At 41.6% G+C, this 24,682-nt stretch overlaps 58 non-coding genes across 58 annotated transcripts; all 58 read left to right on the forward strand.

Moving 5' to 3' along the window:
* The first annotated feature begins 19 nt into the window (after window positions 1-19).
* On the forward strand, window positions 20-91 carry trnag-gcc. The gene has a single exon. It is a non-coding gene; the product is annotated as a tRNA-Gly (tRNA).
* Window positions 92-553: 462 nt separating this feature from the next.
* Window positions 554-625, forward strand: trnag-ucc. The gene has a single exon. It is a non-coding gene; the product is annotated as a tRNA-Gly (tRNA).
* Window positions 626-738: 113 nt separating this feature from the next.
* Window positions 739-810, forward strand: trnag-gcc. The gene has a single exon. It is a non-coding gene; the product is annotated as a tRNA-Gly (tRNA).
* A 102-nt stretch (window positions 811-912) lies between these two features.
* On the forward strand, window positions 913-984 carry trnag-gcc. The gene has a single exon. It is a non-coding gene; the product is annotated as a tRNA-Gly (tRNA).
* Window positions 985-1,272: 288 nt separating this feature from the next.
* On the forward strand, window positions 1,273-1,344 carry trnag-ucc. The gene has a single exon. It is a non-coding gene; the product is annotated as a tRNA-Gly (tRNA).
* Window positions 1,345-1,991: 647 nt separating this feature from the next.
* Window positions 1,992-2,063, forward strand: trnag-gcc. The gene has a single exon. It is a non-coding gene; the product is annotated as a tRNA-Gly (tRNA).
* Window positions 2,064-2,165: 102 nt separating this feature from the next.
* On the forward strand, window positions 2,166-2,237 carry trnag-ucc. The gene has a single exon. It is a non-coding gene; the product is annotated as a tRNA-Gly (tRNA).
* A 113-nt stretch (window positions 2,238-2,350) lies between these two features.
* trnag-gcc lies at window positions 2,351-2,422 on the forward strand. The gene has a single exon. It is a non-coding gene; the product is annotated as a tRNA-Gly (tRNA).
* A 102-nt stretch (window positions 2,423-2,524) lies between these two features.
* On the forward strand, window positions 2,525-2,596 carry trnag-ucc. Its single transcript has one exon. It is a non-coding gene; the product is annotated as a tRNA-Gly (tRNA).
* A 113-nt stretch (window positions 2,597-2,709) lies between these two features.
* trnag-gcc lies at window positions 2,710-2,781 on the forward strand. Its single transcript has one exon. It is a non-coding gene; the product is annotated as a tRNA-Gly (tRNA).
* A 991-nt stretch (window positions 2,782-3,772) lies between these two features.
* trnag-ucc lies at window positions 3,773-3,844 on the forward strand. The gene has a single exon. It is a non-coding gene; the product is annotated as a tRNA-Gly (tRNA).
* Window positions 3,845-3,953: 109 nt separating this feature from the next.
* On the forward strand, window positions 3,954-4,025 carry trnag-ucc. Its single transcript has one exon. It is a non-coding gene; the product is annotated as a tRNA-Gly (tRNA).
* A 102-nt stretch (window positions 4,026-4,127) lies between these two features.
* On the forward strand, window positions 4,128-4,199 carry trnag-ucc. Its single transcript has one exon. It is a non-coding gene; the product is annotated as a tRNA-Gly (tRNA).
* A 283-nt stretch (window positions 4,200-4,482) lies between these two features.
* On the forward strand, window positions 4,483-4,554 carry trnag-ucc. The gene has a single exon. It is a non-coding gene; the product is annotated as a tRNA-Gly (tRNA).
* Window positions 4,555-4,667: 113 nt separating this feature from the next.
* On the forward strand, window positions 4,668-4,739 carry trnag-gcc. The gene has a single exon. It is a non-coding gene; the product is annotated as a tRNA-Gly (tRNA).
* Window positions 4,740-5,557: 818 nt separating this feature from the next.
* Window positions 5,558-5,629, forward strand: trnag-ucc. Its single transcript has one exon. It is a non-coding gene; the product is annotated as a tRNA-Gly (tRNA).
* A 102-nt stretch (window positions 5,630-5,731) lies between these two features.
* trnag-ucc lies at window positions 5,732-5,803 on the forward strand. Its single transcript has one exon. It is a non-coding gene; the product is annotated as a tRNA-Gly (tRNA).
* A 300-nt stretch (window positions 5,804-6,103) lies between these two features.
* trnag-gcc lies at window positions 6,104-6,175 on the forward strand. Its single transcript has one exon. It is a non-coding gene; the product is annotated as a tRNA-Gly (tRNA).
* Window positions 6,176-6,462: 287 nt separating this feature from the next.
* trnag-gcc lies at window positions 6,463-6,534 on the forward strand. The gene has a single exon. It is a non-coding gene; the product is annotated as a tRNA-Gly (tRNA).
* Window positions 6,535-6,643: 109 nt separating this feature from the next.
* On the forward strand, window positions 6,644-6,715 carry trnag-ucc. Its single transcript has one exon. It is a non-coding gene; the product is annotated as a tRNA-Gly (tRNA).
* A 461-nt stretch (window positions 6,716-7,176) lies between these two features.
* trnag-ucc lies at window positions 7,177-7,248 on the forward strand. The gene has a single exon. It is a non-coding gene; the product is annotated as a tRNA-Gly (tRNA).
* Window positions 7,249-7,361: 113 nt separating this feature from the next.
* trnag-gcc lies at window positions 7,362-7,433 on the forward strand. The gene has a single exon. It is a non-coding gene; the product is annotated as a tRNA-Gly (tRNA).
* Window positions 7,434-7,894: 461 nt separating this feature from the next.
* On the forward strand, window positions 7,895-7,966 carry trnag-ucc. The gene has a single exon. It is a non-coding gene; the product is annotated as a tRNA-Gly (tRNA).
* Window positions 7,967-8,079: 113 nt separating this feature from the next.
* Window positions 8,080-8,151, forward strand: trnag-gcc. The gene has a single exon. It is a non-coding gene; the product is annotated as a tRNA-Gly (tRNA).
* A 102-nt stretch (window positions 8,152-8,253) lies between these two features.
* trnag-gcc lies at window positions 8,254-8,325 on the forward strand. The gene has a single exon. It is a non-coding gene; the product is annotated as a tRNA-Gly (tRNA).
* Window positions 8,326-10,390: 2,065 nt separating this feature from the next.
* trnag-ucc lies at window positions 10,391-10,462 on the forward strand. Its single transcript has one exon. It is a non-coding gene; the product is annotated as a tRNA-Gly (tRNA).
* Window positions 10,463-10,564: 102 nt separating this feature from the next.
* Window positions 10,565-10,636, forward strand: trnag-gcc. Its single transcript has one exon. It is a non-coding gene; the product is annotated as a tRNA-Gly (tRNA).
* Window positions 10,637-11,284: 648 nt separating this feature from the next.
* trnag-ucc lies at window positions 11,285-11,356 on the forward strand. The gene has a single exon. It is a non-coding gene; the product is annotated as a tRNA-Gly (tRNA).
* Window positions 11,357-12,003: 647 nt separating this feature from the next.
* trnag-gcc lies at window positions 12,004-12,075 on the forward strand. The gene has a single exon. It is a non-coding gene; the product is annotated as a tRNA-Gly (tRNA).
* A 102-nt stretch (window positions 12,076-12,177) lies between these two features.
* On the forward strand, window positions 12,178-12,249 carry trnag-ucc. Its single transcript has one exon. It is a non-coding gene; the product is annotated as a tRNA-Gly (tRNA).
* A 113-nt stretch (window positions 12,250-12,362) lies between these two features.
* On the forward strand, window positions 12,363-12,434 carry trnag-gcc. Its single transcript has one exon. It is a non-coding gene; the product is annotated as a tRNA-Gly (tRNA).
* A 102-nt stretch (window positions 12,435-12,536) lies between these two features.
* Window positions 12,537-12,608, forward strand: trnag-ucc. Its single transcript has one exon. It is a non-coding gene; the product is annotated as a tRNA-Gly (tRNA).
* Window positions 12,609-12,721: 113 nt separating this feature from the next.
* Window positions 12,722-12,793, forward strand: trnag-gcc. The gene has a single exon. It is a non-coding gene; the product is annotated as a tRNA-Gly (tRNA).
* A 991-nt stretch (window positions 12,794-13,784) lies between these two features.
* trnag-ucc lies at window positions 13,785-13,856 on the forward strand. Its single transcript has one exon. It is a non-coding gene; the product is annotated as a tRNA-Gly (tRNA).
* Window positions 13,857-13,965: 109 nt separating this feature from the next.
* On the forward strand, window positions 13,966-14,037 carry trnag-ucc. Its single transcript has one exon. It is a non-coding gene; the product is annotated as a tRNA-Gly (tRNA).
* Window positions 14,038-14,139: 102 nt separating this feature from the next.
* Window positions 14,140-14,211, forward strand: trnag-ucc. The gene has a single exon. It is a non-coding gene; the product is annotated as a tRNA-Gly (tRNA).
* Window positions 14,212-14,494: 283 nt separating this feature from the next.
* On the forward strand, window positions 14,495-14,566 carry trnag-ucc. The gene has a single exon. It is a non-coding gene; the product is annotated as a tRNA-Gly (tRNA).
* Window positions 14,567-14,679: 113 nt separating this feature from the next.
* Window positions 14,680-14,751, forward strand: trnag-gcc. The gene has a single exon. It is a non-coding gene; the product is annotated as a tRNA-Gly (tRNA).
* A 992-nt stretch (window positions 14,752-15,743) lies between these two features.
* On the forward strand, window positions 15,744-15,815 carry trnag-ucc. Its single transcript has one exon. It is a non-coding gene; the product is annotated as a tRNA-Gly (tRNA).
* Window positions 15,816-15,928: 113 nt separating this feature from the next.
* On the forward strand, window positions 15,929-16,000 carry trnag-gcc. The gene has a single exon. It is a non-coding gene; the product is annotated as a tRNA-Gly (tRNA).
* A 113-nt stretch (window positions 16,001-16,113) lies between these two features.
* Window positions 16,114-16,185, forward strand: trnag-gcc. Its single transcript has one exon. It is a non-coding gene; the product is annotated as a tRNA-Gly (tRNA).
* Window positions 16,186-16,472: 287 nt separating this feature from the next.
* Window positions 16,473-16,544, forward strand: trnag-gcc. The gene has a single exon. It is a non-coding gene; the product is annotated as a tRNA-Gly (tRNA).
* Window positions 16,545-16,653: 109 nt separating this feature from the next.
* Window positions 16,654-16,725, forward strand: trnag-ucc. Its single transcript has one exon. It is a non-coding gene; the product is annotated as a tRNA-Gly (tRNA).
* Window positions 16,726-17,186: 461 nt separating this feature from the next.
* Window positions 17,187-17,258, forward strand: trnag-ucc. The gene has a single exon. It is a non-coding gene; the product is annotated as a tRNA-Gly (tRNA).
* A 113-nt stretch (window positions 17,259-17,371) lies between these two features.
* On the forward strand, window positions 17,372-17,443 carry trnag-gcc. Its single transcript has one exon. It is a non-coding gene; the product is annotated as a tRNA-Gly (tRNA).
* Window positions 17,444-17,904: 461 nt separating this feature from the next.
* Window positions 17,905-17,976, forward strand: trnag-ucc. The gene has a single exon. It is a non-coding gene; the product is annotated as a tRNA-Gly (tRNA).
* Window positions 17,977-18,089: 113 nt separating this feature from the next.
* Window positions 18,090-18,161, forward strand: trnag-gcc. Its single transcript has one exon. It is a non-coding gene; the product is annotated as a tRNA-Gly (tRNA).
* Window positions 18,162-18,263: 102 nt separating this feature from the next.
* trnag-gcc lies at window positions 18,264-18,335 on the forward strand. The gene has a single exon. It is a non-coding gene; the product is annotated as a tRNA-Gly (tRNA).
* Window positions 18,336-19,332: 997 nt separating this feature from the next.
* Window positions 19,333-19,404, forward strand: trnag-ucc. Its single transcript has one exon. It is a non-coding gene; the product is annotated as a tRNA-Gly (tRNA).
* Window positions 19,405-20,400: 996 nt separating this feature from the next.
* On the forward strand, window positions 20,401-20,472 carry trnag-ucc. The gene has a single exon. It is a non-coding gene; the product is annotated as a tRNA-Gly (tRNA).
* Window positions 20,473-20,574: 102 nt separating this feature from the next.
* Window positions 20,575-20,646, forward strand: trnag-gcc. The gene has a single exon. It is a non-coding gene; the product is annotated as a tRNA-Gly (tRNA).
* Window positions 20,647-20,759: 113 nt separating this feature from the next.
* trnag-ucc lies at window positions 20,760-20,831 on the forward strand. The gene has a single exon. It is a non-coding gene; the product is annotated as a tRNA-Gly (tRNA).
* Window positions 20,832-21,119: 288 nt separating this feature from the next.
* trnag-ucc lies at window positions 21,120-21,191 on the forward strand. The gene has a single exon. It is a non-coding gene; the product is annotated as a tRNA-Gly (tRNA).
* A 103-nt stretch (window positions 21,192-21,294) lies between these two features.
* trnag-ucc lies at window positions 21,295-21,366 on the forward strand. The gene has a single exon. It is a non-coding gene; the product is annotated as a tRNA-Gly (tRNA).
* A 113-nt stretch (window positions 21,367-21,479) lies between these two features.
* On the forward strand, window positions 21,480-21,551 carry trnag-gcc. Its single transcript has one exon. It is a non-coding gene; the product is annotated as a tRNA-Gly (tRNA).
* A 102-nt stretch (window positions 21,552-21,653) lies between these two features.
* On the forward strand, window positions 21,654-21,725 carry trnag-gcc. Its single transcript has one exon. It is a non-coding gene; the product is annotated as a tRNA-Gly (tRNA).
* A 113-nt stretch (window positions 21,726-21,838) lies between these two features.
* trnag-ucc lies at window positions 21,839-21,910 on the forward strand. Its single transcript has one exon. It is a non-coding gene; the product is annotated as a tRNA-Gly (tRNA).
* Window positions 21,911-22,198: 288 nt separating this feature from the next.
* Window positions 22,199-22,270, forward strand: trnag-gcc. Its single transcript has one exon. It is a non-coding gene; the product is annotated as a tRNA-Gly (tRNA).
* The last annotated feature ends 2,412 nt before the right edge of the window (window positions 22,271-24,682 follow it).

A 24,682-nucleotide genomic window follows, 5' to 3' on the forward strand; every position in this document is an offset into this window, starting at 1 on the left:
TAGACTTTAGCTTCTTACAGCGATGGTGGTATAGTGGTCAGCATAGCTGCTTGCCAAGCAGTTGACCCGGGTTCGATTCCCGGCCATCGCAGAACTTTCTCCATTTTATAAAGGAAGGACGTATACAGTATGTTTTCTATTTTTCCTCTAAATCTGGTAATACTGTGGAAAAGTTTCTCATAATTTAGACTTCAGCTTCTTACAGCGATGGTGGTATAGTGGTCAGCATAGCTGCCTTCCAAGCAGTTGACCCGTGTTCGATTCCCGGCCATCGCAGAACTTTCTCTAATACAGGAACGATGTACGCATCGAGTTGTCTATTTTTCCTCTAAATCTGGTAATATTGTGGAAAATTTTCTCATGATTTTGATTTATTACAGCGATGGTGGTTTAGTGGTCAGCATAGCTGCCTTCCAAGCAGTTGACCCGGTTTCGATTCCCGGCCGTCGCAGAACTTTCTCTATTTTATAAAGGAAGGATGTAAATGTTGTCTATTTATGTTCAAAAACTGGTAATAGTGTGGAAAATTTTCTCATAATTTTAAGTTATTACAGCGATGGTGGTTTAGTGGTCAGCATAGCTGCCTTCCAAGCAGTTGACCCGGGTTCGATTCCCGGCCGTCGCAGAACTTTCTCTATTTTATAAAGGAAGGATGTATTCAGTATATTTTCTATTTTTCCTCTAAATCTGGTAATACTGTGGAAAAGTTTCTCATAATTTAGACTTTAGCTTCTTACAGCGATGGTGGTATAGTGGTCAGCATAGCTACTTGCCAAGCAGTTGACCCGGGTTCGATTCCCGGCCATCGCAGAACTTTCTCTATAGAATAAAGGAAGGATGTATATGTTGTCTATTTATGTTCAAAAACTGGTAATAGTGTGGAAAATTGTCTCATAATTTTAACTTATTACAGCGATGGTGGTATAGTGGTCAGCATAGCTGCTTGCCAAGCAGTTGACCCGGGTTCGATTCCCGGCCATCGCAGAACTTAATCCATTTTATAAAGGAAGGACGTATACAGTATGTTTTATATTTTTCCTCTAAATCTGGTAATACTGTGGAAAAGTTTCTCATAATTTAGACTTCAGCTTCTTACAGCGATGGTGGTATAGTGGTCAGCATAGCTGCCTTCCAAGCAGTTGACCCGTGATCGATTCCCGGCCATCGCAGAACTTTCTCTAATACAGGAACGATGTACGCATTGAGTTGTCTATTTTTCCTCTAAATCTGGTAATATTGTGGAAAATTTTCTCATAATTTTAAGTTATTACAGCGATGGTGGTATAGTGGTCAGCATAGCTGCCTTCCAAGCAGTTGACCCGGGTTCGATTCCCGGCCATCGCAGAACTTTCTCCATTTTATAAAGGAAGGACGTATACAGTATGTTTTCTATTCTTCCTCTAAATCTGGTAATACTGTGGAAAAGTTTCTCATAATTTAGATTTCAGCTTCTTACAGCGATGGTGGTATAGTGGTCAGCATAGCTGCCTTCCAAGCATTTGACCCGTGTTCGATTCCCGGCCGTCGCAGAACTTTCTCTATTTTATAAAGGAAGGATGTAAATGTTGTCTATTTATGTTCAAAAACTGGTAATAGTGTGGAAAATTTTCTCATAATTTTAAGTTATTACAGCGATGGTGGTTTAGTGGTCAGCATAGCTGCCTTCCAAGCAGTTGACCCGTGTTCGATTCCCGGCCATCGCAGAACTTTCTCTAATACAGGAACGATGTACGCATTGAGTTGTCTATTTTTCCTCTAAATCTGGTAATATTGTGGAAAATTTTCTCATGATTTTGAGTTATTACAGCGATGGTGGTTTAGTGGTCAGCATAGCTGCCTTCCAAGCATTTGACCCGGGTTCGATTCCCGGCCGTCGCAGAACTTTCTCTACTTTATAAAGGAAGGATGTATTCAGTATATTTTCTATTTTTCCTCTAAATCTGGTAATACTGTGGAAAAGTTTCTCATAATTTAGACTTTAGCTTCTTACAGCGATGGTGGTATAGTGGTCAGCATAGCTACTTGCCAAGCAGTTGACCCGGGTTCGATTCCCGGCCATCGCAGAACTTTCTCTATAGAATAAAGGAAGGATGTATATGTTGTCTATTTATGTTCAAAAACTGGTAATAGTGTGGAAAATTGTCTCATAATTTTAACTTATTACAGCGATGGTGGTTTAGTGGTCAGCATAGCTGCCTTCCAAGCAGTTGACCCGGGTTCGATTCCCGGCCGTCGCAGAACTTTCTCTATTTTATAAAGGAAGGACGTATACAGTATGTTTTCTATTTTTCCTCTAAATCTGGTAATACTGTGGAAAAGTTTCTCATAATTTAGACTTTAGCTTCTTACAGCGATGGTGGTATAGTGGTCAGCATAGCTACTTGCCAAGCAGTTGACCCGGGTTCGATTCCCGGCCATCGCAGAACTTTCTCTATAGAATAAAGGAAGGATGTATATGTTGTCTATTTATGTTCAAAAACTGGTAATAGTGTGGAAAATTGTCTCATAATTTTAACTTATTACAGCGATGGTGGTTTAGTGGTCAGCATAGCTGCCTTCCAAGCAGTTGACCCGGGTTCGATTCCCGGCCGTCGCAGAACTTTCTCTATTTTATAAAGGAAGGACGTATACAGTATGTTTTCTATTTTTCCTCTAAATCTGGTAATACTGTGGAAAAGTTTCTCATAATTTAGACTTTAGCTTCTTACAGCGATGGTGGTATAGTGGTCAGCATAGCTGCTTGCCAAGCAGTTGACCCGGGTTCGATTCCCGGCCGTCGCAGAACTTTCTCTATTTTATAAAGGAAGGATGTATTCAGTATATTTTCTATTTTTCCTCTAAATCTGGTAATACTGTGGAAAAGTTTCTCATAATTTAGAGTTTAGCTTCTTACAGCGATGGTGGTATAGTGGTCAGCATAGCTACTTGCCAAGCAGTTGACCCGGGTTCGATTCCTGGCCATCGCAGAACTTTCTCTATAGAATAAAGTAAGGATGTATATGTTGTCTATTTATGTTCAAAAACTGGTAATAGTGTGGAAAATTTACTCATAATTTTAAATTCTTACAGCGATGGTGGTATAGTGATCAGCATAGCTGCCTTCCAAGCAGTTGACCCGGGTTCGATTCCCGGCCATCGCAGAACATTCTCTATAGAATAAAGGAAGGATGTATATGTTGTCTATTTATGTTCAAAAACTGGTAATACTGTGGAAAATGTTCTCATAATTTTAACTTATTACAGCGATGGTGGTATAGTGGTCAGCATAGCTGCTTGCCAAGCAGTTGACCCGGGTTCATTTCCTGGCCATCGCAGAACTTTCTCTATTTTGTAAAGGATGGATGTATATGTTGTCTATTTTTCCTCTAAATCTGGTAATACTGTGGAAAAGTTTCTCATAATTTTGACCTGTTACAGCGATGGTGGTATAGTGGTCAGCATAGCTGCTAGCACAGCAGTTGACCCGGGTTCGATTCCCGGCCATCGCAGAACTTTCTCTAATACAGGAACTATGTATACAGTATGTTGTCTATTTTTTCTCTAAATCTGGTAATACTGTGGAAAATTGTCTCATAATTTAGACTTCAGCTTCTTACAGCGATGGTGGTATAGTGGTCAGCATAACTGCCTTCCAAGCAGTTGACCCGTGTTCGATTCCTGGCCATCGCAGAACTTTCTCTAATACAGGAACGATGTACGCATTGAGTTGTCTATTTTTCCTCTAAATCTGGTAATACTGTGGAAAATTGTCTCATAGTTGTAACTTCTTACAGCGATGGTGGTATAGTGGTCAGCATAGCTGCCTTCCAAGCAGTTGACCCGGGTTCGATTCCCGGCCATCGCAGAACTTTCTCTAATACAGGAACGATGTATACAGTATGTTTTCTATTTTTCCTCTAAATCTGGTAATACTGTGGAAAAGTTTCTCATAATTTAGACTTTAGCTTCTTACAGCGATGGTGGTATAGTGGTAAGCATAGCTGCCTTCCAAGCAGTTGACCCGGGTTCGATTCCCGGCCATCGCAGAACTTTCTCTATTTTGTAAAGGATGGATGTATATGTTGTCTATTTTTCCTCTAAATCTGGTAATACTGTGGAAAATTGTCTCATAGTTTTGACTTCTTACAGCGATGGTGGTATAGTGGTCAGCAAAGCTGCCTTCCAAGCAGTTGACCCGGGTTCGATTCCCGGCCATCGCAGAACTTTCTCTAATACAGGAACGATGTATACAGTATGTTTTCTATTTTTCCTCTAAATCTGGTAATACTGTGGAAAAGTTTCTCATAATTTAGACTTTAGCTTCTTACAGCGATAGTGGTATAGTGGTAAGCATAGCTGCCTTCCAAGCAGTTGACCCGGGTTCGATTCCCGGCCATCGCAGAACTTTCTCTACTTTATAAAGGAAGGATGTAAATGTTGTCTATTTATGTTCAAAAACTGGTAATAGTGTGGAAAATTTTCTCATAATTTTAAGTTATTACAGCGATGGTGGTTTAGTGGTCAGCATAGCTGCCTTCCAAGCAGTTGACCCGGGTTCGATTCCCGGCCGTCGCAGAACTTTCTCTATTTTATAAAGGAAGGATGTATTCAGTATATTTTCTATTTTTCCTCTAAATCTGGTAATACTGTGGAAAAGTTTCTCATAATTTAGACTTTAGCTTCTTACAGCGATGGTGGTATAGTGGTCAGCATAGCTACTTGCCAAGCAGTTGACCCGGGTTCGATTCCCGGCCATCGCAGAACTTTCTCTAATACAGGAACGATGTACGCATTGAGTTGTCTATTTTTCCTCTAAATCTGGTAATATTGTGGAAAATTTTCTCATAATTTTAAGTTATTACAGCGATGGTGGTATAGTGGTCAGCATAGCTGCTTGCCAAGCAGTTTACTCGGGTTCGATTCCCGGCCATCGCAGAACTTTCTCCATTTTATAAAGGAAGGACGTATACAGTATGTTTTCTTTTTTTCCTCTAAATCTGGTAATACTGTGGAAAAGTTTCTCATAATTTAGACTTCAGCTTCTTACAGTGATGGTGGTATAGTGGTCAGCATAGCTGCCTTCCAAGCAGTTGACCCGTGTTCGATTCCCGGCCATCGCAGAACTTTCTCTAATACAGGAACGATGTACGCATTGAGTTGTCTATTTTTCCTCTAAATCTGGTAATATTGTGGAAAATTTTCTCATGATTTTGAGTTATTACAGCGATGGTGGTTTAGTGGTCAGCATAGCTGCCTTCCAAGCAGTTGACCCGGTTTCGATTCCCGGCCGTCGCAGAACTTTCTCTATTTTATAAAGGAAGGATGTAAATGTTGTCTATTTATGTTCAAAAACTGGTAATAGTGTGGAAAATTTTCTCATAATTTTAAGTTATTACAGCGATGGTGGTTTAGTGGTCAGCATAGCTGCCTTCCAAGCAGTTGACCCGTGTTCGATTCCCGGCCATCGCAGAACTTTCTCTAATACAGGAACGATGTATACAGTATGTTTTCTATTTTTCCTCTAAATCTGGTAATACTGTGGAAAAGTTTCTCATAATTTAGACTTTAGCTTCTTACAGCGATGGTGGTATAGTGGTAAGCATAGCTGCCTTCCAAGCAGTTGACCCGGGTTCGATTCCCGGCCATCGCAGAACTTTCTCTATTTTGTAAAGGATGGATGTATATGTTGTCTATTTTTCCTCTAAATCTGGTAATAGTGTGGAAAATTGTCTCATAATTTTAACTTATTACAGCGATGGTGGTTTAGTGGTCAGCATAGCTGCCTTCCAAGCAGTTGACCCGGGTTCGATTCCCGGCCGTCGCAGAACTTTCTCTATTTTATAAAGGAAGGACGTATACAGTATGTTTTCTATTTTTCCTCTAAATCTGGTAATACTGTGGAAAAGTTTCTCATAATTTAGACTTTAGCTTCTTACAGCGATGGTGGTATAGTGGTCAGCATAGCTACTCTTGCCAAGCAGTTGACCCGGGTTCGATTCCCGGCCGTCGCAGAACTTTCTCTATTTTATAAAGGAAGGATGTATACAGTATATTTTCTATTTTTCCTCTAAATCTGGTAATACTGTGGAAAAGTTTCTCATAATTTAGACTTTAGCTTCTTACAGCGATGGTGGTATAGTGGTCAGCATAGCTACTTGCCAAGCAGTTGACCCGGGTTCGATTCCCGGCCATCGCAGAACTTTCTCTATAGAATAAAGGAAGGATGTATATGTTGTCTATTTATGTTCAAAAACTGGTAATAGTGTGGAAAATTGTCTCATAATTTTAACTTATTACAGCGATGGTGGTTTAGTGGTCAGCATAGCTGTCTTCCAAGCAGTTGACCCGGGTTCGATTCCCGGCCGTCGCAGAACTTTCTCTATTTTATAAAGGAAGGATGTATACAGTATGTTTTCTATTTTTCCTCTAAATCTGGTAATACTGTGGAAAAGTTTCTCATAATTTAGACTTTAGCTTCTTACAGCGATGGTGGTATAGTGGTCAGCATAGCTACTTGCCAAGCAGTTGACCCGGGTTCGATTCCCGGCCATCGCAGAACTTTCTCTAATACAGGAACGATGTATACAGTATGTTTTCTATTTTTCCTCTAAATCTGGTAATACTGTGGAAAAGTTTCTCATAATTTAGACTTTAGCTTCTTACAGCGATGGTGGTATAGTGGTAAGCATAGCTGCCTTCCAAGCAGTTGACCCGGGTTCGATTCCCGGCCATCGCAGAACTTTCTCTATTTTATAAAGGAAGGATGTATATGTTGTCTATTTATGTTCAAAAACTGGTAATAGTGTGGAAAATTTTCTCATAATTTTAAGTTATTACAGCGATGGTGGTTTAGTGGTCAGCATAGCTGCCTTCCAAGCAGTTGACCCGGGTTTGATTCCCGGCCGTCGCAGAACTTTCTCTATTTTATAAAGGAAGGATGTATTCAGTATATTTTCTATTTTTCCTCTAAATCTGGTAATACTGTGGAAAAGTTTCTCATAATTTAGACTTTAGCTTCTTACAGCGATGGTGGTATAGTGGTCAGCATAGCTACTTGCCAAGCAGTTGACCCGGGTTCGATTCCCGGCCATCGAAGAACTTTCTCTATAGAATAAAGGAAGGATGTATATGTTGTCTATTTATGTTCAAAAACTGGTAATAGTGTGGAAAATTGTCTCATAATTTTAACTTATTACAGCGATGGTGGTTTAGTGGTCAGCATAGCTGCCTTCCAAGCAGTTGACCCGGGTTCGATTCCCGGCCGTCGCAGAGCTTTCTCTATTTTATAAAGGAAGGATGTATTCAGTATATTTTCTATTTTTCCTCTAAATCTGGTAATACTGTGGAAAAGTTTCTCATAATTTAGACTTTAGCTTCTTACAGCGATGGTGGTATAGTGGTCAGCATAGCTACTTGCCAAGCAGTTGACCCGGGTTCGATTCCCGGCCATCGCAGAACTTTCTCTATTTTATAAAGGAAGGATGTAAATGTTGTCTATTTATGTTCAAAAACTGGTAATAGTGTGGAAAATTTTCTCATAATTTTAAGTTATTACAGCAATGGTGGTTTAGTGGTCAGCATAGCTGCCTTCCAAGCAGTTGACCCGGGTTCGATTCCCGGCCGTCGCAGAACTTTCTCTATTTTATAAAGGAAGGATGTATTCAGTATATTTTCTATTTTTCCTCTAAATCTGGTAATACTGTGGAAAAGTTTCTCATAATTTAGACTTTAGCTTCTTACAGCGATGGTGGTATAGTGGTCAGCATAGCTACTTGCCAAGCAGTTGACCCGGGTTCGATTCCCGGCCATCGAAGAACTTTCTCTATAGAATAAAGGAAGGATGTATATGTTGTCTATTTATGTTCAAAAACTGGTAATAGTGTGGAAAATTGTCTCATAATTTTAACTTATTACAGCGATGGTGGTTTAGTGGTCAGCATAGCTGCCTTCCAAGCAGTTGACCCGGGTTCGATTCCCGGCCGTCGCAGAGCTTTCTCTATTTTATAAAGGAAGGATGTATTCAGTATATTTTCTATTTTTCCTCTAAATCTGGTAATACTGTGGAAAAGTTTCTCATAATTTAGACTTTAGCTTCTTACAGCGATGGTGGTATAGTGGTCAGCATAGCTACTTGCCAAGCAGTTGACCCGGGTTCGATTCCCGGCCATCGCAGAACTTTCTCTATAGAATAAAGGAAGGATGTATATGTTGTCTATTTATGTTCAAAAACTGGTAATAGTGTGGAAAATTGTCTCATAATTTTAACTTATTACAGCGATGGTGGTATAGTGGTCAGCATAGCTGCTTGCCAAGCAGTTGACCCGGGTTCGATTCCCGGCCATCGCAGAACTTAATCCATTTTATAAAGGAAGGACGTATACAGTATGTTTTCTATTTTTCCTCTAAATCTGGTAATACTGTGGAAAAGTTTCTCATAATTTAGACTTCAGCTTCTTACAGCGATGGTGGTATAGTGGTCAGCATAGCTCCCTTCCAAGCAGTTGACCCGTGTCCGATTCTCGGCCATCGCAGAACTTTCTCTAATACAGGAACGATGTACGCATTGAGTTGTCTATTTTTCCTCTAAATCTGGTAATATTGTGGAAAATTTTCTCATAATTTTAAGTTATTACAGCGATGGTGGTATAGTGGTCAGCATAGCTGCTTGCCAAGCAGTTTACTCGGGTTCGATTCCCGGCCATCGCAGAACTTTCTCCATTTTATAAAGGAAGGACGTATACAGTATGTTTTCTTTTTTTCCTCTAAATCTGGTAATACTGTGGAAAAGTTTCTCATAATTTAGACTTCAGCTTCTTACAGTGATGGTGGTATAGTGGTCAGCATAGCTGCCTTCCAAGCAGTTGACCCGTGTTCGATTCCCGGCCATCGCAGAACTTTCTCTAATACAGGAACGATGTACGCATTGAGTTGTCTATTTTTCCTCTAAATCTGGTAATATTGTGGAAAATTTTCTCATGATTTTGAGTTATTACAGCGATGGTGGTTTAGTGGTCAGCATAGCTGCCTTCCAAGCAGTTGACCCGGTTTCGATTCCCGGCCGTCGCAGAACTTTCTCTATTTTATAAAGGAAGGATGTAAATGTTGTCTATTTATGTTCAAAAACTGGTAATAGTGTGGAAAATTTTCTCATAATTTTAAGTTATTACAGCGATGGTGGTTTAGTGGTCAGCATAGCTGCCTTCCAAGCAGTTGACCCGTGTTCGATTCCCGGCCATCGCAGAACTTTCTCTAATACAGGAACGATGTACGCATTGAGTTGTCTATTTTTCCTCTAAATCTGGTAATATTGTGGAAAATTTTCTCATGATTTTGATTTATTACAGCGATGGTGGTTTAGTGGTCAGCATAGCTGCCTTCCAAGCACTTGACCCGGGTTCGATTCCCGGCCGTCGCAGAACTTTCTCTATTTTATAAAGGAAGGATGTAAATGTTGTCTATTTATGTTCAAAAACTGGTAATAGTGTGGAAAATTTTCTCATAATTTTAAGTTATTACAGCGATGGTGGTTTAGTGGTCAGCATAGCTACTTGCCAAGCAGTTGACCCGGGTTCGATTCCCGGCCGTCGCAGAACTTTCTCTATTTTATAAAGGAAGGATGTAAATGTTGTCTATTTATGTTCAAAAACTGGTAATAGTGTGGAAAATTGTCTCATAATTTAAACTTATTACAGCGATGGTGGTATAGTGGTCAGCATAGCTGCTTGCCAAGCAATTGACCCGTGTTCGATTCCCGGCCATCGCAGAACTTAATCCATTTTATAAAGGAAGGACGTATACAGTATGTTTTCTATTTTTCCTCTAAATCTGGTAATACTGTGGAAAAGTTTCTCATAATTTAGACTTCAGCTTCTTACAGCGATGGTGGTATAGTGGTCAGCATAGCTGCCTTCCAAGCAGTTGACCCGTGTTCGATTCCCGGCCATCGCAGAACTTTCTCTAATACAGGAACGATGTACGCATTGAGTTGTCTATTTTTCCTCTAAATCTGGTAATATTGTGGAAAATTTTCTCATAATTTTAAGTTATTACAGCGATGGTGGTATAGTGGTCAGCATAGCTGCTTGCCAAGCAGTTTACCCGGGTTCGATTCCTGGCCATCGCAGAACTTTCTCCATTTTATAAAGGAAGGACGTATACAGTATGTTTTCTATTTTTCCTCTAAATCTGGTAATACTGTGGAAAAGTTTCTCATAATTTAGACTTCAGCTTCTTACAGCGATGGTGGTATAGTGGTCAGCATAGCTGCCTTCCAAGCAGTTGACTCGTGTTCGATTCCCGGCCATCGCAGAACTTTCTCTAATACAGGAACGATGTACGCATTGAGTTGTCTATTTTTCCTCTAAATCTGGTAATATTGTGGAAAATTTTCTCATGATTTTGAGTTATTACAGCGATGGTGGTTTAGTGGTCAGCATAGCTGCCTTCCAAGCAGTTGACCCGGGTTCGATTCCCGGCCATCGCAGAACTTTCTCTATAGAATAAAGGAAGGATGTATATGTTGTCTATTTATGTTCAAAAACTGGTAATAGTGTGGAAAATTGTCTCATAATTTTAACTTATTACAGCGATGGTGGTATAGTGGTCAGCATAGCTGCTTGCCAAGCAGTTGACCCGTGTTCGATTCCCGGCCATCGCAGAACTTAATCCATTTTATAAAGGAAGGACGTATACAGTATGTTTTCTATTTTTCCTCTAAATCTGGTAATACTGTGGAAAAGTTTCTCATAATTTAGACTTCAGCTTCTTACAGCGATGGTGGTATAGTGGTCAGCATAGCTGCCTTCCAAGCAGTTGACCCGTGTTCGATTCCCGGCCATCGCAGAACTTTCTCTAATACAGGAACGATGTACGCATTGAGTTGTCTATTTTTCCTCTAAATCTGGTAATATTGTGGAAAATTTTCTCATAATTTTAAGTTATTACAGCGATGGTGGTATAGTGGTCAGCATAGCTGCTTGCCAAGCAGTTTACCCGGGTTCGATTCCTGGCCATCGCAGAACTTTCTCCATTTTATAAAGGAAGGACGTATACAGTATGTTTTCTATTTTTCCTCTAAATCTGGTAATACTGTGGAAAAGTTTCTCATAATTTAGACTTCAGCTTCTTACAGCGATGGTGGTATAGTGGTCAGCATAGCTGCCTTCCAAGCAGTTGACCCGTGTTCGATTCCCGGCCATCGCAGAACTTTCTCTAATACAGGAACGATGTACGCATTGAGTTGTCTATTTTTCCTCTAAATCTGGTAATATTGTGGAAAATTTTCTCATGATTTTGAGTTATTACAGCGATGGTGGTTTAGTGGTCAGCATAGCTGCCTTCCAAGCAGTTGACCCGGGTTCGATTCCCGGCCATCGCAGAACTTTCTCCATTTTATAAAGGAAGGACGTATACAGTATGTTTTCTATTCTTCCTCTAAATCTGGTAATACTGTGGAAAAGTTTCTCATAATTTAGATTTCAGCTTCTTACAGCGATGGTGGTATAGTGGTCAGCATAGCTGCCTTCCAAGCATTTGACCCGGGTTCGATTCCCGGCCGTCGCAGAACTTTCTCTATTTTATAAAGGAAGGATGTAAATGTTGTCTATTTATGTTCAAAAACTGGTAATAGTGTGGAAAATTTTCTCATAATTTTAAGTTATTACAGCGATGGTGGTTTAGTGGTCAGCATAGCTGCCTTCCAAGCAGTTGACCCGTGTTCGATTCCCGGCCATCGCAGAACTTTCTCTAATACAGGAACGATGTACGCATTGAGTTGTCTATTTTTCCTCTAAATCTGGTAATATTGTGGAAAATTTTCTCATGATTTTGAGTTATTACAGCGATGGTGGTTTAGTGGTCAGCATAGCTGCCTTCCAAGCATTTGACCCGGGTTCGATTCCCGGCCGTCGCAGAACTTTCTCTACTTTATAAAGGAAGGATGTATTCAGTATATTTTCTATTTTTCCTCTAAATCTGGTAATACTGTGGAAAAGTTTCTCATAATTTAGACTTTAGCTTCTTACAGCGATGGTGGTATAGTGGTCAGCATAGCTACTTGCCAAGCAGTTGACCCGGGTTCGATTCCCGGCCATCGCAGAACTTTCTCTATAGAATAAAGGAAGGATGTATATGTTGTCTATTTATGTTCAAAAACTGGTAATAGTGTGGAAAATTGTCTCATAATTTTAACTTATTACAGCGATGGTGGTTTAGTGGTCAGCATAGCTGCCTTCCAAGCAGTTGACCCGGGTTCGATTCCCGGCCGTCGCAGAACTTTCTCTATTTTATAAAGGAAGGACGTATACAGTATGTTTTCTATTTTTCCTCTAAATCTGGTAATACTGTGGAAAAGTTTCTCATAATTTAGACTTTAGCTTCTTACAGCGATGGTGGTATAGTGGTCAGCATAGCTACTTGCCAAGCAGTTGACCCGGGTTCGATTCCCGGCCATCGCAGAACTTTCTCTATAGAATAAAGGAAGGATGTATATGTTGTCTATTTATGTTCAAAAACTGGTAATAGTGTGGAAAATTGTCTCATAATTTTAACTTATTACAGCGATGGTGGTTTAGTGGTCAGCATAGCTGCCTTCCAAGCAGTTGACCCGGGTTCGATTCCCGGCCGTCGCAGAACTTTCTCTATTTTATAAAGGAAGGACGTATACAGTATGTTTTCTATTTTTCCTCTAAATCTGGTAATACTGTGGAAAAGTTTCTCATAATTTAGACTTTAGCTTCTTACAGCGATGGTGGTATAGTGGTCAGCATAGCTGCTTGCCAAGCAGTTGACCCGGGTTCGATTCCCGGCCGTCGCAGAACTTTCTCTATTTTATAAAGGAAGGATGTATTCAGTATATTTTCTATTTTTCCTCTAAATCTGGTAATACTGTGGAAAAGTTTCTCATAATTTAGAGTTTAGCTTCTTACAGCGATGGTGGTATAGTGGTCAGCATAGCTACTTGCCAAGCAGTTGACCCGGGTTCGATTCCTGGCCATCGCAGAACTTTCTCTATAGAATAAAGTAAGGATGTATATGTTGTCTATTTATGTTCAAAAACTGGTAATAGTGTGGAAAATTTTCTCATAATTTTAAATTCTTACAGCGATGGTGGTATAGTGATCAGCATAGCTGCCTTCCAAGCAGTTGACCCGGGTTCGATTCCCGGCCATCGCAGAACATTCTCTATAGAATAAAGGAAGGATGTATATGTTGTCTATTTATGTTCAAAAACTGGTAATACTGTGGAAAATGTTCTCATAATTTTAACTTATTACAGCGATGGTGGTATAGTGGTCAGCATAGCTGCTTGCCAAGCAGTTGACCCGGGTTCAATTCCTGGCCATCGCAGAACTTTCTCTATTTTGTAAAGGATGGATGTATATGTTGTCTATTTTTCCTCTAAATCTGGTAATACTGTGGAAAAGTTTCTCATAATTTTGACCTGTTACAGCGATGGTGGTATAGTGGTCAGCATAGCTGCTAGCACAGCAGTTGACCCGGGTTCGATTCCCGGCCATCGCAGAACTTTCTCTAATACAGGAACTATGTATACAGTATGTTGTCTATTTTTTCTCTAAATCTGGTAATACTGTGGAAAATTGTCTCATAATTTAGACTTCAGCTTCTTACAGCGATGGTGGTATAGTGGTCAGCATAACTGCCTTCCAAGCAGTTGACCCGTGTTCGATTCCTGGCCATCGCAGAACTTTCTCTAATACAGGAACGATGTACGCATTGAGTTGTCTATTTTTCCTCTAAATCTGGTAATACTGTGGAAAATTGTCTCATAGTTGTAACTTCTTACAGCGATGGTGGTATAGTGGTCAGCATAGCTGCCTTCCAAGCAGTTGACCCGGGTTCGATTCCCGGCCATCGCAGAACTTTCTCTAATACAGGAACGATGTATACAGTATGTTTTCTATTTTTCCTCTAAATCTGGTAATACTGTGGAAAAGTTTCTCATAATTTAGACTTTAGCTTCTTACAGCGATGGTGGTATAGTGGTAAGCATAGCTGCCTTCCAAGCAGTTGACCCGGGTTCGATTCCCGGCCATCGCAGAACTTTCTCTATTTTGTAAAGGATGGATGTATATGTTGTCTATTTTTCCTCTAAATCTGGTAATACTGTGGAAAATTGTCTCATAGTTTTGACTTCTTACAGCGATGGTGGTATAGTGGTCAGCAAAGCTGCCTTCCAAGCAGTTGACCCGGGTTCGATTCCCGGCCATCGCAGAACTTTCTCTAATACAGGAACGATGTATACAGTATGTTTTCTATTTTTCCTCTAAATCTGGTAATACTGTGGAAAAGTTTCTCATAATTTAGACTTTAGCTTCTTACAGCGATAGTGGTATAGTGGTAAGCATAGCTGCCTTCCAAGCAGTTGACCCGGGTTCGATTCCCGGCCATCGCAGAACTTTCTCTACTTTATAAAGGAAGGATGTAAATGTTGTCTATTTATGTTCAAAAACTGGTAATAGTGTGGAAAATTTTCTCATAATTTTAAGTTATTACAGCGATGGTGGTTTAGTGGTCAGCATAGCTGCCTTCCAAGCAGTTGACCCGGGTTCGATTCCCGGCCGTCGCAGAACTTTCTCTATTTTATAAAGGAAGGATGTATTCAGTATATTTTCTATTTTTCCTCTAAATCTGGTAATACTGTGGAAAAGTTTCTCATAATTTAGACTTTAGCTTCTTACAGCGATGGTGGTATAGTGGTCAGCATAGCTACTTGCCAAGCAGTTGACCCGGGTTCGATTCCCGGCCATCGCAGAACTTTCTCTAATACAGGAACGATGTACGCATTGAGTTGTCTATTTTTCCTCTAAATCTGGTAATATTGTGGAAAATTTTCTCATAATTTTAAGTTAATACAGCGATGGTGGTATAGTGGTCAGCATAGCTGCTTGCCAAGCAGTTTACTCGGGTTCGATTCCCGGCCATCGCAGAACTTTCTCCATTTTATAAAGGAAGGACGTATACAGTATGTTTTCTTTTTTTCCTCTAAATCTGGTAATACTGTGGAAAAGTTTCTCATAATTTAGACTTCAGCTTCTTACAGTGATGGTGGTATAGTGGTCAGCATAGCTGCCTTCCAAGCAGTTGACCCGTGTTCGATTCCCGGCCATCGCAGAACTTTCTCTAATACAGGAACGATGTACGCATTGAGTTGTCTATTTTTCCTCTAAATCTGGTAATATTGTGGAAAATTTTCTCATGATTTTGAGTTATTACAGCGATGGTGGTTTAGTGGTCAGCATAGCTGCCTTCCAAGCAGTTGACCCGGTTTCGATTCCCGGCCGTCGCAGAACTTTCTCTATTTTATAAAGGAAGGATGTAAATGTTGTCTATTTATGTTCAAAAACTGGTAATAGTGTGGAAAATTTTCTCATAATTTTAAGTTATTACAGCGATGGTGGTTTAGTGGTCAGCATAGCTGCCTTCCAAGCAGTTGACCCGTGTTCGATTCCCGGCCATCGCAGAACTTTCTCTAATACAGGAACGATGTATACAGTATGTTTTCTATTTTTCCTCTAAATCTGGTAATACTGTGGAAAAGTTTCTCATAATTTAGACTTTAGCTTCTTACAGCGATGGTGGTATAGTGGTAAGCATAGCTGCCTTCCAAGCAGTTGACCCGGGGTCGATTCCCGGCCATCGCAGAACTTTCTCTATTTTGTAAAGGATGGATGTATATGTTGTCTATTTTTCCTCTAAATCTGGTAATAGTGTGGAAAATTGTCTCATAATTTTAACTTATTACAGCGATGGTGGTTTAGTGGTCAGCATAGCTGCCTTCCAAGCAGTTGACCCGGGTTCGATTCCCGGCCGTCGCAGAACTTTCTCTATTTTATAAAGGAAGGACGTATACAGTATGTTTTCTATTTTTCCTCTAAATCTGGTAATACTGTGGAAAAGTTTCTCATAATTTAGACTTTAGCTTCTTACAGCGATGGTGGTATAGTGGTCAGCATAGCTACTTGCCAAGCAGTTGACCCGGGTTCGATTCCCGGCCGTCGCAGAACTTTCTCTATTTTATAAAGGAAGGATGTATACAGTATATTTTCTATTTTTCCTCTAAATCTGGTAATACTGTGGAAAAGTTTCTCATAATTTAGACTTTAGCTTCTTACAGCGATGGTGGTATAGTGGTCAGCATAGCTACTTGCCAAGCAGTTGACCCGGGTTCGATTCCCGGCCATCGCAGAACTTTCTCTATAGAATAAAGGAAGGATGTATATGTTGTCTATTTATGTTCAAAAACTGGTAATAGTGTGGAAAATTGTCTCATAATTTTAACTTATTACAGCGATGGTGGTTTAGTGGTCAGCATAGCTGTCTTCCAAGCAGTTGACCCGGGTTCGATTCCCGGCCGTCGCAGAACTTTCTCTATTTTATAAAGGAAGGATGTATACAGTATGTTTTCTATTTTTCCTCTAAATCTGGTAATACTGTGGAAAAGTTTCTCATAATTTAGACTTTAGCTTCTTACAGCGATGGTGGTATAGTGGTCAGCATAGCTACTTGCCAAGCAGTTGACCCGGGTTCGATTCCCGGCCATCGCAGAACTTTCTCTAATACAGGAACGATGTATACAGTATGTTTTCTATTTTTCCTCTAAATCTGGTAATACTGTGGAAAAGTTTCTCATAATTTAGACTTTAGCTTCTTACAGCGATGGTGGTATAGTGGTAAGCATAGCTGCCTTCCAAGCAGTTGACCCGGGTTCGATTCCCGGCCATCGCAGAACTTTCTCTATTTTATAAAGGAAGGATGTAAATGTTGTCTATTTATGTTCAAAAACTGGTAATAGTGTGGAAAATTTTCTCATAATTTTAAGTTATTACAGCGATGGTGGTTTAGTGGTCAGCATAGCTGCCTTCCAAGCAGTTGACCCGGGTTTGATTCCCGGCCGTCGCAGAACTTTCTCTATTTTATAAAGGAAGGATGTATTCAGTATATTTTCTATTTTTCCTCTAAATCTGGTAATACTGTGGAAAAGTTTCTCATAATTTAGACTTTAGCTTCTTACAGCGATGGTGGTATAGTGGTCAGCATAGCTACTTGCCAAGCAGTTGACCCGGGTTCGATTCCCGGCCATCGAAGAACTTTCTCTATAGAATAAAGGAAGGATGTATATGTTGTCTATTTATGTTCAAAAACTGGTAATAGTGTGGAAAATTGTCTCATAATTTTAACTTATTACAGCGATGGTGGTTTAGTGGTCAGCATAGCTGCCTTCCAAGCAGTTGACCCGGGTTCGATTCCCGGCCGTCGCAGAGCTTTCTCTATTTTATAAAGGAAGGATGTATTCAGTATATTTTCTATTTTTCCTCTAAATCTGGTAATACTGTGGAAAAGTTTCTCATAATTTAGACTTTAGCTTCTTACAGCGATGGTGGTATAGTGGTCAGCATAGCTACTTGCCAAGCAGTTGACCCGGGTTCGATTCCCGGCCATCGCAGAACTTTCTCTATTTTATAAAGGAAGGATGTAAATGTTGTCTATTTATGTTCAAAAACTGGTAATAGTGTGGAAAATTTTCTCATAATTTTAAGTTATTACAGCAATGGTGGTTTAGTGGTCAGCATAGCTGCCTTCCAAGCAGTTGACCCGGGTTCGATTCCCGGCCGTCGCAGAACTTTCTCTATTTTATAAAGGAAGGATGTATTCAGTATATTTTCTATTTTTCCTCTAAATCTGGTAATACTGTGGAAAAGTTTCTCATAATTTAGACTTTAGCTTCTTACAGCGATGGTGGTATAGTGGTCAGCATAGCTACTTGCCAAGCAGTTGACCCGGGTTCGATTCCCGGCCATCGAAGAACTTTCTCTATAGAATAAAGGAAGGATGTATATGTTGTCTATTTATGTTCAAAAACTGGTAATAGTGTGGAAAATTGTCTCATAATTTTAACTTATTACAGCGATGGTGGTTTAGTGGTCAGCATAGCTGCCTTCCAAGCAGTTGACCCGGGTTCGATTCCCGGCCGTCGCAGAGCTTTCTCTATTTTATAAAGGAAGGATGTATTCAGTATATTTTCTATTTTTCCTCTAAATCTGGTAATACTGTGGAAAAGTTTCTCATAATTTAGACTTTAGCTTCTTACAGCGATGGTGGTATAGTGGTCAGCATAGCTACTTGCCAAGCAGTTGACCCGGGTTCGATTCCCGGCCATCGCAGAACTTTCTCTATAGAATAAAGGAAGGATGTATATGTTGTCTATTTATGTTCAAAAACTGGTAATAGTGTGGAAAATTGTCTCATAATTTTAACTTATTACAGCGATGGTGGTATAGTGGTCAGCATAGCTGCTTGCCAAGCAGTTGACCCGGGTTCGATTCCCGGCCATCGCAGAACTTAATCCATTTTATAAAGGAAGGACGTATACAGTATGTTTTCTATTTTTCCTCTAAATCTGGTAATACTGTGGAAAAGTTTCTCATAATTTAGACTTCAGCTTCTTACAGCGATGGTGGTATAGTGGTCAGCATAGCTCCCTTCCAAGCAGTTGACCCGTGTTCGATTCTCGGCCATCGCAGAACTTTCTCTAATACAGGAACGATGTACGCATTGAGTTGTCTATTTTTCCTCTAAATCTGGTAATATTGTGGAAAATTTTCTCATAATTTTAAGTTATTACAGCGATGGTGGTATAGTGGTCAGCATAGCTGCTTGCCAAGCAGTTTACTCGGGTTCGATTCCCGGCCATCGCAGAACTTTCTCCATTTTATAAAGGAAGGACGTATACAGTATGTTTTCTTTTTTTCCTCTAAATCTGGTAATACTGTGGAAAAGTTTCTCATAATTTAGACTTCAGCTTCTTACAGTGATGGTGGTATAGTGGTCAGCATAGCTGCCTTCCAAGCAGTTGACCCGTGTTCGATTCCCGGCCATCGCAGAACTTTCTCTAATACAGGAACGATGTACGCATTGAGTTGTCTATTTTTCCTCTAAATCTGGTAATATTGTGGAAAATTTTCTCATGATTTTGAGTTATTACAGCGATGGTGGTTTAGTGGTCAGCATAGCTGCCTTCCAAGCAGTTGACCCGGTTTCGATTCCCGGCCGTCGCAGAACTTTCTCTATTTTATAAAGGAAGGATGTAAATGTTGTCTATTTATGTTCAAAAACTGGTAATAGTGTGGAAAATTTTCTCATAATTTTAAGTTATTACAGCGATGGTGGTTTAGTGGTCAGCATAGCTGCCTTCCAAGCAGTTGACCCGTGTTCGATTCCCGGCCATCGCAGAACTTTCTCTAATACTGGAACGATGTACGCATTGAGTTGTCTATTTTTCCTCTAAATCTGGTAATATTGTGGAAAATTTTCTCATGATTTTGATTTATTACAGCGATGGTGGTTTAGTGGTCAGCATAGCTGCCTTCCAAGCAGTTGACCCGGGTTCGATTCCCGGCCGTCGCAGAACTTTCTCTATTTTATAAAGGAAGGATGTAAATGTTGTCTATTTATGTTCAAAAACTGGTAATAGTGTGGAAAATTTTCTCATAATTTTAAGTTATTACAGCGATGGTGGTTTAGTGGTCAGCATAGCTACTTGCCAAGCAGTTGACCCGGGTTCGATTCCCGGCCGTCGCAGAACTTTCTCTATTTTATAAAGGAAGGATGTAAATGTTGTCTATTTATGTTCAAAAACTGGTAATAGTGTGGAAAATTGTCTCATAATTTAAACTTATTACAGCGATGGTGGTATAGTGGTCAGCATAGCTGCTTGCCAAGCAATTGACCCGTGTTCGATTCCCGGCCATCGCAGAACTTAATCCATTTTATAAAGGAAGGACGTATACAGTATGTTTTCTATTTTTCCTCTAAATCTGGTAATACTGTGGAAAAGTTTCTCATAATTTAGACTTCAGCTTCTTACAGCGATGGTGGTATAGTGGTCAGCATAGCTGCCTTCCAAGCAGTTGACCCGTGTTCGATTCCCGGCCATCGCAGAACTTTCTCTAATACAGGAACGATGTACGCATTGAGTTGTCTATTTTTCCTCTAAATCTGGTAATATTGTGGAAAATTTTCTCATAATTTTAAGTTATTACAGCGATGGTGGTATAGTGGTCAGCATAGCTGCTTGCCAAGCAGTTTACCCGGGTTCGATTCCTGGCCATCGCAGAACTTTCTCCATTTTATAAAGGAAGGACGTATACAGTATGTTTTCTATTTTTCCTCTAAATCTGGTAATACTGTGGAAAAGTTTCTCATAATTTAGACTTCAGCTTCTTACAGCGATGGTGGTATAGTGGTCAGCATAGCTGCCTTCCAAGCAGTTGACCCGTGTTCGATTCCCGGCCATCGCAGAACTTTCTCTAATACAGGAACGATGTACGCATTGAGTTGTCTATTTTTCCTCTAAATCTGGTAATATTGTGGAAAATTTTCTCATGATTTTGAGTTATTACAGCGATGGTGGTTTAGTGGTCAGCATAGCTGCCTTCCAAGCAGTTGACCCGGGTTCGATTCCCGGCCATCGCAGAACTTTCTCTATAGAATAAAGGAAGGATGTATATGTTGTCTATTTATGTTCAAAAACTGGTAATAGTGTGGAAAATTGTCTCATAATTTTAACTTATTACAGCGATGGTGGTATAGTGGTCAGCATAGCTGCTTGCCAAGCAGTTGACCCGTGTTCGATTCCCGGCCATCGCAGAACTTAATCCATTTTATAAAGGAAGGACGTATACAGTATGTTTTCTATTTTTCCTCTAAATCTGGTAATACTGTGGAAAAGTTTCTCATAATTTAGACTTCAGCTTCTTACAGCGATGGTGGTATAGTGGTCAGCATAGCTGCCTTCCAAGCAGTTGACCCGTGTTCGATTCCCGGCCATCGCAGAACTTTCTCTAATACAGGAACGATGTACGCATTGAGTTGTCTATTTTTCCTCTAAATCTGGTAATATTGTGGAAAATTTTCTCATAATTTTAAGTTATTACAGCGATGGTGGTATAGTGGTCAGCATAGCTGCTTGCCAAGCAGTTTACCCGGGTTCGATTCCTGGCCATCGCAGAACTTTCTCCATTTTATAAAGGAAGGACGTATACAGTATGTTTTCTATTTTTCCTCTAAATCTGGTAATACTGTGGAAAAGTTTCTCATAATTTAGACTTCAGCTTCTTACAGCGATGGTGGTATAGTGGTCAGCATAGCTGCCTTCCAAGCAGTTGACCCGTGTTCGATTCCCGGCCATCGCAGAACTTTCTCTAATACAGGAACGATGTACGCATTGAGTTGTCTATTTTTCCTCTAAATCTGGTAATATTGTGGAAAATTTTCTCATGATTTTGAGTTATTACAGCGATGGTGGTTTAGTGGTCAGCATAGCTGCCTTCCAAGCAGTTGACCCGGGTTCGATTCCCGGCCGTCGCAGAACTTTCTCTATTTTATAAAGGAAGGATGTATACAGTATATTTTCTATTTGTCCTCTAAATCTGGTAATACTGTGGAAAAGTTTCTCATAATTTAGACTTTAGCTTCTTACAGCGATGGTGGTATAGTGGTCAGCATAGCTACTTGCCAAGCAGTTGACCCGGGTTCGATTCCCGGCCATCGCAGAACTTTCTCTATAGAATAAAGGAAGGATGTATATGTTGTCTATTTATGTTCAAAAACTGGTAATAGTGTGGAAAATTGTCTCATAATTTTAACTTATTACAGCGATGGTGGTATAGTGGTCAGCATAGCTGCTTGCCAAGCAGTTGACCCGGGTTCGATTCCCGGCCATCGCAGAACTTTCTCCATTTTATAAAGGAAGGACGTATACAGTATGTTTTCTATTTTTCCTCTAAATCTGGTAATACTGTGGAAAAGTTTCTCATAATTTAGACTTCAGCTTCTTACAGCGATGGTGGTATAGTGGTCAGCATAGCTGCCTTCCAAGCAGTTGACCCGTGTTCGATTCCCGGCCATCGCAGAACTTTCTCTAATACAGGAACGATGTACGCATTGAGTTGTCTATTTTTCCTCTAAATCTGGTAATATTGTGGAAAATTTTCTCATAATTTTAAGTTATTACAGCGATGGTGGTATAGTGGTCAGCATAGCTGCTTGCCAAGCAGTTTACTCGGGTTCGATTCCCGGCCATCGCAGAACTTTCTCCATTTTATAAAGGAAGGACGTATACAGTATGTTTTCTATTTTTCCTCTAAATCTGGTAATACTGTGGAAATGTTTCTCATAATTTAGACTTTAGCTTCTTACAGCGATGGTGGTATAGTGGTCAGCATAGCTACTTGCCAAGCAGTTGACCCGGGTTCGATTCCCGGCCATCGCAGAACTTTCTCCATTTTATAAAGGAAGGACGTATACAGTATTGTAACGATTCTGTGTTTTAGTTCTGCTGGGGTTATTTGTATTTGTTATAAGTTGCATTGTGATCCTTTCTGTTAGAGAGTTATGGGCTTCCCCTGTCTGACTCTGCTGGCTCCCACTCACATGTGATAGGCCTGTCATGTGGGCGGGGGATCGGTGGAGCGGGAGTACCGGAACCGGAAGTGGGAGAGAGTTCAGAGGGGAGTTAGCAATGAAGCTAATGGTTGATGGTGCCCGTTTGTTAGAGGCGTGAGCTGCAGCCTCAGAAATAGCAGTTTGTACCTATCTCTAATAAACCCTGTCTGGCGGGACTACATCTCCGGTGTTGACGTCATTACATTGGTGTCAGAAGTGGGAGTAGCTGTGGAGAGGGAGTGCTTGGTTGGAGTAGCAGCTGGAGAGGACCAGAGAGGACAACCACCAGCATGCAGATCTGCGGAGGGAGCAGAGTGGAACCTGGAGAAGCCTGCTTGGGCCTCAGAGTTGGTGGAAATGGTTCGAGCGGTGTCGCTGCAGTCGACGAGGGACTCCTCCGCAGCCCCTGTCCTTTGTTGGGGCTGTGGTCAACCAGGGCATCTCCTCAGACGGTGTCCTAAAGCAGTCAAGAAGCAGGGAAACGATACGGGGTCTGCATGGGGGAGGCATCGCAGACCCTTGCCGTAGCCTCCACACCTTCATTGCCAGCAGGCAGGGCCCGACAGTATCATCAGGGGGTCCTGGCCCAGACTCCCCCAGACATGCACTCAAGCCAAAGCCAACTGACCATGGTTGCAGTGGTTGGCCGCACCTGTGTTGGGGATTTTTGTTATGTCCCAGTCACAGTGGAAGGAATTCCCTGCACGGCCCTGATTGACACTGGTTCCACAGTAACGCTAGTGAGGCCTGATGTGGTGCCAGACTGGACTCGGATTCAGCCCACTACAGTGCAGCTGCGCACAGTCACAGGGGACATGGCACCTATGAAGGGGAGGGGAACAATGACTGTTAATGTAGGTGGCCGATCTATCACCCACCCCGTGTGGGTAGCAGAGGTGCAGGACATGTGCATATTAGGATTGGACTTTTTAAGGGCTGCGGGGTGCCAGTTGGATTTGGGAGGGGGGACATGGAGCTTTAAAGAAGGTCCCCTCATCCCGCTGATGCCCGCAGTTCCTGACCCAGTTCTGCTGGGGCCCGTGGTCTGTCACACAGAACCTCAGATTGCAGCTGTTGAGCACATCTCACCTCAGATCAACCAGATTGCTGCCGCAACAGTCCCCACACCTACATACCCTATACCCCCAGTTTGGATGCCTCATGAGACAGAGGATGCATCGGTGACCATGATGCGGAGGATCTGGACAGAGAACTGTAGGGGTTTGGACACCCAGCAGCAAGAACAACTGTGGCAGCTGCTCGTGGACTTTAAGGACAGTTTTGCTCTGAGTGAAGACCAGGTGGGGCGGACTCGGTTGGTGGAGCATGACATTCTGACAGGAGATGCACCCCCAATAAAATGTCGGCCACGCCGGCTCCCCCTGGCCCGGCAGGAAGCATGTGACAAGGCAGTGTTGGACATGTTGCAGGCTGGCATTATTGAGCCTTCGGACAGTCCCTGGGCGGCTGCTGTTGTCATGGTGCCCAAAAAGAATGGAGAGTGGCGCCTGTGTGCTGATTACAGGCCGCTGAATGGGGTGACAGAAAAAGATTCATATCCACTACCTAGGGTCGATGAGTCACTGGACCTAGTGTCAGGCTCCAACTGGTTCTCGTCTCTGGATCTTCGCAGCGGTTATTACCAGGTCCCCCTATCAACGAGTGCCAGACCAAAGACTGCTTTTTGCACGGGACGGGGACTTTGGCAGTTTAAAGTGCTCTCATTTGGGCTGTGCAATGCCCCTGCCACCTTTTCCAGACTGATGGACCGGGTGCTGGCTGACATCCCTCGCCAAGAGTGCCTGGTGTATCTGGATGACATACTGGTCCATGGCACCTCTTTTGCAACGGCCCTGGGTTCACTCCGTCGGGTGCTGGAGAGAATTAGAGCAGCAGGGCTGAGGCTCCACCCAGATAAATGTCATTTCATGCAACAAGAAGTGACATTTCTGGGTCACCGGGTTGGAAGGGAGGGAATCAGCACGATGGAGGACAAAGTAAAGATGGTGGCAGAGTGGCCAATCCCCTCAACCCAGAGAGATCTTAAAAGTTTCCTGGGCCTGGCTTCTTATTACAGGAGGTTTGTGCGGGGGTTTGCAAGTATAGCGGCTCCCCTGTTCCAACTCCTCCAGAAGAACCGAGACTACGTGTGGACCGAACAGTGCCAGGGAGCATTTGACTGTCTGCGGCAAAGTCTGACTGAGGCCCCGGTGCTCGCTCCTGCTGACCCCTCTCTCCC

This window comes from Xiphophorus maculatus, chromosome 21, assembly GCF_002775205.1.
Source record: "Xiphophorus maculatus strain JP 163 A chromosome 21, X_maculatus-5.0-male, whole genome shotgun sequence".
Classification (NCBI taxonomy): domain Eukaryota; kingdom Metazoa; phylum Chordata; class Actinopteri; order Cyprinodontiformes; family Poeciliidae; genus Xiphophorus; species Xiphophorus maculatus.